This window comes from Passer domesticus, chromosome 16, assembly GCF_036417665.1.
Source record: "Passer domesticus isolate bPasDom1 chromosome 16, bPasDom1.hap1, whole genome shotgun sequence".
Taxonomy (NCBI): Eukaryota; Metazoa; Chordata; class Aves; order Passeriformes; family Passeridae; genus Passer; species Passer domesticus.
Window position 1 is genome coordinate 3,203,611 of NC_087489.1, and position 12,723 is coordinate 3,216,333.

Sequence of the window (12,723 nt, forward strand, 5' to 3'; positions counted from 1 at the left end):
CTCTTAAAGCCTTGAGTGCTGTCTATCGAAATTAATGTGTCTTGCAGGCAGGACACCGGACAAATTCATTAATTTTTTTGTATATTGGAAATGTGCCTTTATGAAGCCTCTGTTCATGTTTTCCTGGTGGTTGAATAGCTGAGTTTTATGAGCCATCAGCAAAGAGATGGTGCCTCCTTGAGAGCCATTAGGTCCATACCTCCGGGAGCGTGGTCTTCATCCAACAAACACTTAGAGTCAGTACAGAAAACAGGCCCCAAAAAGGGAAGTTTGTGTTCTTCCCAACTCCCTCAAACATCCATCATTGCCTGTATAACTCCTGGAGTTCCAGGGGGCCAAATCCAGGGGTGATTTCCACTTCAGGGTGGTGTTTCTGCTGTTCCAGCTCCCCTGGAGGCTTCACAGTGCCTGGACAGCCCCATCCCTGGGGATCTTCCTTCCTTCCTTCCTTCCTTCCTTCCTTCCTTCCTTCCTTCCTTCCTTCCTTCCTTCCTTCCTTCCTTCCTTCCTTCCTTCCTTCCTTCCTTCCTTCCTTCCTTCCTTCCTTCCTTCCTTCCTTCCTTCCTTCCTTCCTTCCTTCCTTCCTTCCTTCCTTCCTTCCTTCCTTCCTTCCTTCCTTCCTTCCTTCCTTCCTTCCTTCCTTCCTTCCTTCCTTCCTTCCTTCCTTCCTTCCTTCCTTCCTTCCTTCCTTCCTTCCTTCCTTCCTTCCTTCCTTCCTTCCTTCCTTCCTTCCTTCCTTCCTTCCTTCCTTCCTTCCTTCCTTCCTTCCTTCCCTCCTTCCTTCCTTCCCTCCTTCCCTCCTTCCCTCCTTCCCTCCTTCCCTCCTTCCCTCCTTCCCTCCTTCCCTCCTTCCCTCCTTCCCTCCTTCCCTCCTTCCCTCCCTCCCTCCTTCCTTCCTTGTTGGCACCCACAGACACAGTCCCATCATGTTTCTCCAAGCAGAAAAGTCCACAAGCCTTTGGTTGAAACCTTTGGTTGATTCTCCAGAGCAGTGGGAGCAGTTCTTGCCCTTCTCCCCTTCCAAGAGGACCATCAGAGCTCTGAGGTCACTCATAAGCCCCATCCAGCCTGGCCTTGGGCACTGTCAGGGATCCAGGGGCAGCCCCAGCTGCTCTGGGCACCCTGTGCCAGGGTTCTACCACCCTCTGGGTGAAGAATGTCTTCCTAAGCTGAAGCCCACTCTTTGTCTCCCACTCTCTGAAGCCGTCCCCTCTTGCCCTGTCACTGCAGGCCTCTATCAAGAGCTTCTCTCTTTCTTGCAGGCTCCCTCAGGCACAGGAAGATCACAATTAGGTTACCCCAAAACCTGCTCTTTTCCAGGCTGACCAACTTCACCTTTTTTCACAGCAATCCCTCCAATCAGCCTTGTGGCCTCCTCTGGATTGCTCCAACTGCTCCGTGTCCTTCTCACGCTGGGGACCCCGGAGCTGGAGCAGCTCTGCAGGTGGGGTCTCACCAGAGGGAACCCCCTCCCGCAGGTGGTTAGGGTTAGGGTTATCACTTGCTCTGGGTGTGATGTCCCCAAGCCCCTGACAGCTGGAGCTCTGTTCCTGGACTCTGGTTTCCCCTGGGAGTCGCCCACTCCGTGTTTGCAGGGCTCTGAGCACAGATGTGTTTATTTAACTGATTTTCATAGGTTCCTTCCAGTGATGCAGACACAGAAAGAGAGAGCTGTGTACATTAAATGAAGGCAGTGTAAAAAAATCAATTTAACTCCCATCTGAGCTGCACAGAGAAGGGAATAAATTGGAAATTATTTTTAAATGACAATTTGGATTGTTCCCACTGCCAGCTGGACCAGTTCCTTCTGCTGCGTGAACTGCAGCCCTGGATGGAAGTGCTGGAGGTTCAAGCAGCTTCAGGGAACACAAAGACCAGCAAAAAATATTGGAAAGTGCACCAGGAGTGCTGGTTTCAGGCAGGAATAGGAGCACTGGCTGTCCAAGCCCTTGGGTGTAGCTGCACATCAAATCCTTTCCTCTGCCTCTGGAGTCCTGGGATGGGCCCATGGAGGGGAGGTTGGTGCTCAGCTGATGCCACTTTCCAGTCCTGGTCTGTTTGCTGCTTTAATATGAATTTTCTTGGTTTCAAAAGCTCTTGAATGTGCTTTTTTTTTTTTCTCCTCCTGCTGCTGAAAAGCTCAATGAAAACACCACTCTTTCATTTGAAAGAAATGGTTCATTTTAACAAAAGCTTTTGAATTCTTTTCTTTGCAATTTATTGCAAAATGTCACGTGTGATTATTTGTAAGGGAAACAGGTGAGTGGCCAAACTAGATGCAGGGATCAGACTTGGAGAACCTGGATGTGGCACCTGTGGCACCAGATTTGTGCTCTTGGACTACCAGGGGTGTCAAGGAAGTGTCCCTGTCACCCTGGGATCCCATGGAGGAGCTGCTCCCCAGGGACACATGAAAAGGTAGGAGTGGGTGAAGGGTTCTTCTTATGGAATCTTGGGACTGAATAGGAGAACCTGGGCATTGTCCAAGGGCCAAAGGAGGTGAAAGGGTCAAGACAGAAGATGGGAAAAGGGGAACAGCAGCAGCTGGTGTTGAGGAAGGTGATCCTGCCCTGTGGATAGGACAGAGGTCCAAGAGGACCATGGGCCAGGGAGGGCAGGTTTGCACCCTGCAGCCCATCCTGCCCACTGCATCCCACAGTCATGGAGCCACCCAGGTGGGAAACCCTCCAGTTTATCCAGTCCAGCCCCTGACCCAGCAGGACTGTGCTCACCACTAACCCACGTCCCCAGGGGCCACACCTACACATCTGAGAACCTCCAGGGATGGGGACTCCACCACTGCCCTGGGCAGCTGTTCCACTGCCTGACCACCCCTTCCAGTAAGAAATGTTCCCTGATGTCCAATCTGACCCTCCCCTGGCCCAGCCTGAGGCCGTTCCCTCTCCTCCTGTCCCATTCCCTGGAGCACAGCCCGACCCCCTGGCTGTCCCCTCCTGGCAGGAGCTGTGCAGAGCCACAAGGGCCCCCCTGAGCCTCCTTTTCTCCAGGCTGAGCCCCTTCCCAGCTCCCTCAGCTCCTCCTGCTGCTCCATTCCCTTGCCTGGACACACTCCAGCCCCTCAATTTCCTTCTTGCAGCCATGGGAGGCTCTACTGCACCCAGGTCAGCCCCGCTGCACTGGGCACGTCCCTGGGCCCAGTTTCTCACTGCTCAGTGACCCTCAGGGCCCTGGTACCAGCAGTTTTAGGCAGAGCTTGGTGCTCTGGAGCTGATAAATGTTCAGAAATCCTCACTCATGACACCCATGGTGTGAATGACTAGAAAAGCCTGTATTTACAGTCACACTTCTTCAGTTCTGAGTGCTTGGTTTTGCTTTCTGAGCATGCAGCGTTTCCATTTTCAGCCTTCTCTTTAAAACCAAAAGCTTATTTTTTGCCTCGCAGAAGTAAGTGGCCACTGGCCAGAGGAGGGACTTTGCAGCTGCTTGGAAAAAGAAAGTGCTGAGCCCTGTAAGGCAGAGGGAGCAGCAGCCCTTGTTCAGGGATGGGTTTGATGCTTTGAGAGGGCTGACCTAGAACAGAGACTGGACAGAACTAAAGAATAAAGCAGGGATTTATTAAAAGGATCTCCTCAATGGATCCACCTTGGGCAGCACAAGAGCCCAGCCAAGGCTGCACCCAAGATGAACCAAAATGGTCCCAAAATGCACGACTGCTCACGGGGTCTGTCACTGTGATCAGTTCTGCTCCATCTGCATATTGGCGTTCATTGTCCAATTACAGCTCCAGCCCATGCAGTCCCATCCTGCTTGTTTTTCTCTCTTCAGCCCACGCTGTTTGTGCTCTTGGGCTGAGATTTGGATCATTTGTCCTTGGTGCCCAGCTAGAGCAGGAATTGTTTTGTCTCCCTGCTCTGTGCAGAGAGCTCACCATCCCCTCATATGAAGTTCAGAATTACACACTAAAGCAGCACAGAATCTGAAAATATAAAAGCTAAACCTGAGGCATCAGGTTCAGCCTTTGCAGCTGGAGTGGAGCAGGTCCAGCTCAGCCCTTTCCCCTTGCAGGGCTCAGCTCTGCAGCCTCTGGGAACCTCTTTGCCCCCAGCTGCTGATTTTGGGGTACCAGCTGCTCCTGGGGCTGCCAGGGAGGCTGCAGTGGGATGGGGGTCACAGGGGGACATTCCTGAGGTGATGCCAGAGTCTGGGCATCCCTCCAGACCTGGGATCCCTTAGGACAGGAGATGCTTTAGTGCCAGAACTAAACCTCCAAGCTGAGGCTTAACTCTCTGCTGGTTGGGAGGGGGGAAGGGTTAAGCTTTCACAAGCAGAACATTTTGTTTTTGCAAGCAAAAATTCACACTCTCCACCCAAACCAACACTGAAGACCAGGGTATATTTGAGCCTGTCAGCTCTGCTTTGCTCTCTGCTGTTAAAAAACCCCACTGCTCCCCGCCTGAAAAAACGACAGAGGGAAATTGAAAAATAACATTTTCCCCTTTTCCCGCTGCCACACCTGCTTTCCTTCGACAGCAACTGGCATTGCTCAGGCGTCCTGGCAATGTCTGAGCCAGTGGGTGCTGCTGGAGCCGGGTACGAGTGCCTGGGTGGGATCCTGGGTGCTGCATCTCCCCAGGGACCCCACCTCCAGGAGTTCTTCCTCTGGAGGGGCGGGCATGAGGAAAAGGAAGGGAAGGGCGTAGCTCAGGTGTTATAAAGATTGGAACACTCAGATACGAGCCGCAGGTGCCACAAAAGCTCTGGAATCTCATCCCTGTGACACCGGGAGCCCAGGTGACACCCAGGAGGGTGGCAGGGTGCGGAGGCTTCACCTGCTCGGCAGCTTGAAAGCACGGAACGAAGTTAAAAGCCGAGTCACCCGCACTTCTTATCACCTCGTTATCAGCTGTTCTACAGGTGCTGCTCCCTCCCCGCTGCCTGCAGGGACAGCAGCTCCAGGTTTGCTTGGCTTTGTCACCGGGCTGAGAAATCAGGGACACACAAGAGTCCTGAACGTGGCCACGGATGGAGGTGGGGAGGGGCACGGGCAGCCTGAGCCCCCAGCCCTTGCTGGGTTCTGCCCACCCACCTGGCATCTCCTGCCAGCTCGGAGCAGGACAGAATCATGGAATGGTTGGGCTGGGAGGGACCTTACAGCTCAGCCCAGCCCTGTCCATGGCAGGGACACCTTCCACTGTCCCAGGTTGCTCCAAGCCCTGTCCAGCCTGGCCTTGGGCACTGCCAGGGATCCAGGGGCAGCCACGGCTGCTCTGGGCAAGCAGCATCCAGGCTGGAAAGCCCCTGAGCCATTCTGCTGGTGCTGGTGGTCCTTGTGTTCTCCAGCAGCGTTCCCTTTCCCTGTACACCAGCACCAGGCCTGGACAAATCTCCTCCTCACACCCCGGGCTGAGCTCGCCCAAGCAGGACCAAGGAGGGGCTGTGCCAGCCCAGGGACACAACATCACTGACAGCAGGGAAAGCAAAGGTGTCTTGGCAATTACTTCAGCACTGAGCCTGCAAGTCTGCTGGTTTTGTTCCTGCTCATCTGAAAGCCTTTGACACATTCGAGCTGCATGTTTCTTTTATGAATATGCAAATCAAAGCGGTGAAATTACAGATAATGATATGTAGTCAAAACTTTTCAGAAGTTAATGCATATTCCTTATTTTGCAGATTTCTATCACATTTGTATTTGCAAAATAGATGAGATAACGCCGCTGAAGAGAACAGCTTTGCTGTCACTGCAGCAGCCACACACCTCTCACATCCCACTCTGGACTGCTGCCAGTCCCTTCCCAGAGCCAGGGCCCTCAGCAGCATCCCGGGATGCCAAGGCAGGGCTGGGCTGCCCCAGGTCTCCAGGGCTGTGTGCTGGCCCCAGGCACTGCAGTATCCCTTGGCTCTGCCCTGGTGCTGTGATCCTGCTGTAGGGCTGGGATAAAACCCTGTGCAGAAACCCAGACTGGGTCAGCTTTCCCAGGCTGGGGGGCACAGGGGCTGCCTGCAGGGCGTGCCTGGCACTTTGGGGATCAGCCACAGTGGCCTGTGCAGTCCAGAAGGGTTTCCATGGGAAAAAAAAAAAATAAAATTACTCATGTGCTCATTTGTTGCTTTCTTGCTACAAGCCCAGCTTTAGATATGGCAGTAACATAATGCCAATGCCATCAAATACTTTTAAAATGAGGGTATCTTTCCACAAAGCAATTCAGTACTTTTCCAAAGTGAAGTTTTCAAAATAACACTGGTCTGGTGTGGTTTCTTCTTGTACACAAAATGTACAACCCTAAATATTTGGCTTTATTCTGTTGTGGTTTAGCCCCAGCTGGTAACTCAGCACCACACAGCTGCTGCTTATTCCCCCACACCCCTGGGATGGGGAGGGGAACCAGAAAAATAAAACACCCAGGGGTCGAGATAAAAAGAGTTTAATAATTGAAACAAAGTAAAATAGTAATATAACATCATCAACAACAATTAAAATGGAAATAATAGAAACAGAGACAAGAATAAACCCCAAGAAAGACAAGTGATGCCCACTGCAGTCACTCACCAGCCCTTGACTGATGCCCAGCCCATTCCCCAGCAGTGATTGCCCCTCCTGGCCAGTCCCTCCCCAGTTCCTGTACTGGCCATGATGGTCAGTGGAATATCCTATGGAATATCCTTCTGGCCACTTGGGATCAGCTGTCCTGGCCATGCTCCCTCCTGGCTTCTCCTGCCTGCTGGCAGGGCATGAGACACTGCAGAGCCCTTGATTTAGGGTAAGCACTCCTTAGCAACAACTAAAACATCAGTGTGTTATCAGCATTATTCTCATACCGAGCCCAAAACACAGCACTGACAGCTCCTGAGAGGAAAATTAACTCCATCCCAGCTGGAAGCAGGACGGTTCTGCTTTAGGAGGAATGTCAGAGCTCCCCTGTGTGTGGGAAATGCAGGGTTTGACCAGAATGCTCCTGGTTCCCACCCCTCTGCTGCTGTTCCTCGACGTGCCCTGTTAGCAGGTGAGGTGCAGTGCTCACATCTGTCTGCTCCTAAGGATCTTCCACTCCTTCTGGAGTGCCCAGGGCAGACACTGCTCCCTGGGACCCGTGTGGGCTGCGTGAGCCAGTCCGTCCATCCCTTTATCATCAAATATCCCATGGCAATTCCATGGGGGCTGACCTGCAGGAGCTGAGCTCTGTCAGCCTCTTGCCCAGGCTCTCTGCACACTGCTGGGCCTCCTGCAGACCCTGGGCTGTGGCCTGGGGGTTCCTGCACCTCATCCTGCTCCGAGCTGTTTAATTAGAGCCACAGAGCATCCTCACTTTCATCTGTCTGCTGCAATCCCCGTTCATCCCTCCAGCAGAGGAACCCGGGCTGCCATGAGGACACCCATTGTGGGATTCACAATCTCTGAACCTGAGAGGAGCAGTGAGAGAAGCAGAGAACAGAATGATCAAAACAGTTCTCATCTCATTCTCTGCTCCTGTGTTGTGCCCAAGCAGAATGCAGTGTGGGGATTGTTCACCCAGAGGGATGGGGTTTTGTTTCCTTGGCTGGCAGGGCCAAGCACATGTCCAGGCTGTGGGTCAGCAGGCAGTCACGAGATCCTGGGCAGCTGAGTGCAGTTGGGTGCTTGTGCAGATTCAGCTGAGATGTAGTGCAATACAACATAGAATAATATAGTATAATAAAGTATAATAAAGTATTTAATTAGCCTTCTGATATCCACGGAGTCGGATGCATCATTCCTCCCGTCATTGGGCAGAAACATCACCGATCACTGCGGGTGACCCAGGAGGGCACCTCTGCCGCTCCCAGTTCAGCTCTGGTGGGAACCTGACCCTTTTCTGCTCCGTTCTGCCCCCAGTTAGTGCCACCAGCCCGAGCAGCGCGTGTGGGTGAGCGCCCCGAGCACGCGATGCTGGCGGAGCAGCCCGGCCGCGGCTCCGGAGCCTCCCTGCCTCCCTTCCCCCTCCTCCTCCTCTTCTTGCAAACACCTACATCCTTCCTGTATTGTTTCAAACCGCAAGATAATGAAGTGAGCAGCCGAGCTGGGAGTGCAAAGGTCTGCGGGGGGAGGCGGACCCTGCGCCCGGGCACTGCAAATATCACCGGAAACCTCTGTCCTGGGCTTGCATAACCGGGCCGGGCTGCCGGCCCCACAGGGCAGCCCCCAAACCTGTCCAGCCTTTTTTGGTCATCTGGGCCTCGCTGTGGGACCCGTGGTGTGGGGCTGCTCTGCTTCTGGGAGCTCCTCGCTGCGTTCTCACCGGTGCTTATTTTAGTAAAGAGCTTTTTTTTTTGAGTTTGTCTCTCCCCCAGGTGTTGGTGGCACCTCTGATCCAGCTCTGGAATGGTTTGGGTTGAATGGAACACTAAAGCTTAGATCATTCCTCCCTCTGCCGTGGGCAGGAACACCTTGCACCAGACCAGGTTGTTCCAAGCCCTGTCCAGCCTGTCCTTGGACACCTTCATGGACATTGGTAGTTTTCACGTGTCCTGCCAAAGCATTTTGTCTCTGTGTTCCTCTGCTCTCTCTCCATCCTGTGTGGAAGGAAGAGCATTAACAGCAGCCTCACAAACTCCTCAGGGTTTTCACAGAGACAAGGCCAAAACAAAAGAGCTAAATGCATCTCCAGGCTTCATCCTGAGACTGTTGCAGAGGTGCACAGATGTGCAAAACACGGCTCTCCCAGCCGCAAACACACCATGGCCTGGACAGCCACCAGACAGGGATGGCCACTCCTGTGCTTGGAGCAGCCTGGGACAGTGGAAGGTGTCCCTGGGCACGGCAAGGGTGGGACGAGCTGAGCTTTAATGTCCTTCCAAGCCAAACCCTTCTGTGATTGTGTGACATGGTTCTATAAATACACTAAAGCCCCTGCTGTGGTCACACCAGGTGCTCTGAGGGTTTCCACATGCTGGGGTTTGGAAATGTACCTCTGCCCCACCATCAGCAAGGAAGGGATGTGGGATAAAACATCTGCTGGGCTGTGCTGCCCAAAGCTCCTGTGACAGCCGTGTCCCTCTATGCATTCAGTGTCATGCTGGCAGGGGATGATGCTCACTGCTGCTTCAAACCCCAGAGCAGATTTCATGCCTAAAACATCATCATTATGAGGAATGGTGAAAAGCTGCAGGAACAGAAGGCTCTCGTGGCTCTCCAGGAACTGCCAGCTGAGCTTTGTATCGCTGAGTGTCGAGGAAAACCTTCACTCCCCTTGGGTTTTCACAGCCAAACTCTTCCCTTGCACCTGGCAAAGTCAAGCCAGCTCCCAGACAGGCAGCTCTTAATGGGATTTGGTCCTTGGAGGTTATTCCAGGGCAAACACTTAGGGGCTGATAAGCCAAGGGGGCTGCCAAGGAGCTTGGAGGGCCCCTGGAGCTCTCTGCAGCTGAGCAGGGTCAGGGCCATGGGCTGTGTCCAGGAGCAGTGCTGGCTGGTGCTGCTTTGGCACAGCCTGGCTGTGGCCTGCCTGGATCCTGCAGTCCCCATGCACCCCAGCAGCAGTGCTGAGCATGGGTGTGGGAATGCTCTGCTGCTCTCAGCCTGGATTGTGGGTGCTCTCCAGGAATGCCTTTAAGCCCTTCTTAACCTGGTATGGTTAACAAGGCACCATCACCACACCAGCCCCCTCCTGGGGACACAGAATTCAGGGGGAGCTGTCAGCCCAGCTGCCAGCTTGACAAGACAAACTCCTTCTGCTCCCCAAACAAGCTGGTTCTCCTCAAGTGCTGTGCAGAAATGCCAAGGGGAGCTGCAGAACTCAGCTGTGGGCATCGAGGCCAAACAGCATCCAGTGCCATGGCCTGCCCGGAGTGCTGGATGAGCTGATGCTGAGCACTGCTCTGTTCCAGGACCCAGAGCTGCCATGAAACCAAGCCCAGACACCCTCAAACACCAGGGTGCTTTGGTGGGTCGAGTGTGGGTCAATCAAGGGTTGACCTACTCTGTGACCAGGTGAATAAACCTGGGGCAGCAGCTTTGGCCACAGAGAGCAACAGGCACACAACTTCCCCAGGCACTGTCCTGGGCAAGGCTGTGAGAAGATCAGAGAAAAGAATGAGAAACAATTCTTATCTCCACTTGCTGCACTTGTTCTGCACATGTGGAATGTGTTATGAAGATTTGTTTACCAAAGGGTGATTTCTTAATTGGCCAGTGGTGATGGTGTTTGGATTCATTGACCAATTGGATCTGTCTATATCAGATTGTCTGGAAGGGGATGAGTTTCTTAATGATATAGGAATAGAATAGAATAGAATAGAATAGAATAGAATAGAATAGAATAGAATAGAATAGAATAGAATAATAGAATATAGCAATTGATCAGCCTTCTGGAATCATGGAGTCAGTGCTAATTATTACCTGGCTGGGGGCCTGTAGCCATATAAACCTGCCTGGTGATTTAACAAACAGAGTTAAACAACACCTCATCATGCTACAACATAAAGCTGGTTTGATGTGAGCCCTCCAAAAGCATTAAGGATCAGCTGTTCCTTCTGGGGCTCTTTGATAAAACCCTCACTTGCTTTTATTGATGGTCCTAGAAAGGCTGAGAGAGCTGGAGTGGCTCAGCACAGAGTAGAGAAGACTCTGGGGGCACCATCAGCAGCCTTGAAGAGGGCTTGTGGAAAGGAGGGAGAGCAGCTCTTTACACCAGCAGGGACAGGACAAGTTTTAAACTACAGGAGGGGAGATTTAGGTTAGGATTTAGGAGGAAATTCTTTACTCAGGGGGTCCTCACTGGCACAGGATGGCTGCTCCATCCCTGGCAGTGCCCAAGGCCAGGCTGGACAGGGCTTGGAGTGTCCTGGGACAGGGGAAGGCATCCCTGCCCATGGCAGGGGGTGGGATGGGCTGAGCTTTAAGGTCCCTCCCAACCCAAACCATTCTCTGTGCTAAACCCTTCAGGAGCACATTTTCTGCTCTGACATCCAGCAGAATCTGCCTATTTCCACCTCAAAAAGGAAACACTCCACAGCTCGCTCCAGCACAGCCAAGTGTCCCCAAGGAGAACATTCAGGCATGGCAGAAATGACCCATTTTGGGCTCACTCCACCCTCACAGAGCTGCACTGATTGTTTGCATGGCTGCCCTACCTGGAACATCCTGCAAAGCCCAGATCTCCAGCGTGCTGATGTCTCTGCAGATCCAGAGACCCCCACAAAGAGTTCTGGTCACTCCCCTGGGAAGCCAAATATTCCCCTGCCCCCTGCCAGGGATTTGTGTGTCAGAGGAGCTGAAGAAAAGGATGCAGTGGAGGTGCATTATTACCTTTTCATGGGAAATTCCTAGATGAAAGGAAGAAATTTAAAGTTTATGTCTCATTCTGTATTCCTTTCATTTTGGGTTTTGAGAAAGAAGAAATTATTCATGTCTCCAGTTCCTGCCCTCGCTCTCTCTTGTTTCTCTCTTCCTCTGTGCCAAAAATGAGAATACAAAGGGATGGATGGCAAATGTTTATAGGGAAGAGGAGATGTACTCTCAGGTTTTCGAGTTTTTTCAACTCTATAGCTCTAAATAATGTCTGAAACTCTGTAAAAATGGCAACTTGAAAGGGAAAAAGTGAAGTGTTGAGACATTTCAGTGCAGAGGAAAGAAAATAAATCAATTCTTGGGCATTTCTTGTTTTAATGAATTCAGTGTTTTGAAGGGGTCAAAGGAAATAAAAAACAACATAAACCCATGAAACTTTTGATTGAGAGTTTGAATTACTGGGGGTGGAGTGTGTCAAGAAATCAAATGTTTCTAATCTGTAAAATGAGAACTGTGCATTTGTTTTGCAGCATGACTTTAGATTACTCTTCAATTATTCAAACAAGATATTTAGCTGCTTTTTTCCTCTTGATATCTGGAGCCCAAACCTGGTGTAGATTCTGTGAATATTCCCAATGGAATTACTGAGTACTGAAAGAGGCCCTGAGTGCCCCTGGTGTTTTGGCAGAAATACCCTCAAAAATTTAGGGATATTTTTGTGGCTGGCTTTTATTTTCCCTCTGATTTCCAGGGAAGGGGACAGTCCCTGTGGGCACTGCTGCAGCTCCAGGAGGGAAGCTGGCACTTGCCCACCTGGGTGACATCAGCCAGGGGACAATCCTGAGAGAGGTGAAACGAGGAACTCCCAGGAGATGAGATCTGAGGGTGGAAAGGCCTTCAAATCCACCCTGCCCCACCTTTTTCCTTGGATAATTGTAGAAGCTGGAAGAGCCTCCCCACAGGCCCTTTCCAGAGTGTTGGTAGGAAAACTGGGAGAGTGCCTGTGGCCTTTTTTCCTCTGTAGCCCACATTCACTGGGGTGAGTGGGAGACAGGATGAGCTTCCTAAAGGGTAGGACTACTCAAAAAGACAAGCCACAATTAAAGCACTCAAATAAAGCTCTAATTATAAAAACTCCCCTGCATAACTACTGAAATATTTGGTGTAAATTGCTTAAGAAAAAAAATTAGTATAAACTGTGCTCCAAGCCAATAAATCTCCTTGCAGTGTAGTGCTTCTGGAGATGGTATCTTGTGTTATGACAGTCTGTGCACTCCAGAAAGAGAAAAAAAAGGTTCAATATGGTCTGAAATTCCTTTATCCTGTTTCTGTGCACTCGAGAAAGAGAAAAAAAAAAGGTTCAATATGGTTTAAAATGCCTTTATCCTGTTTCTCTGCTAACTTCCCACAAGCCAGTCTGTCTCCTGGAGAAATCCCAAATCCCTGGGACTTCTTCCAGGCCTCCTCTGGATTGTGGGAGTTACAAGCTCCTACTCAGGAGACAGAAATGATGACACTCT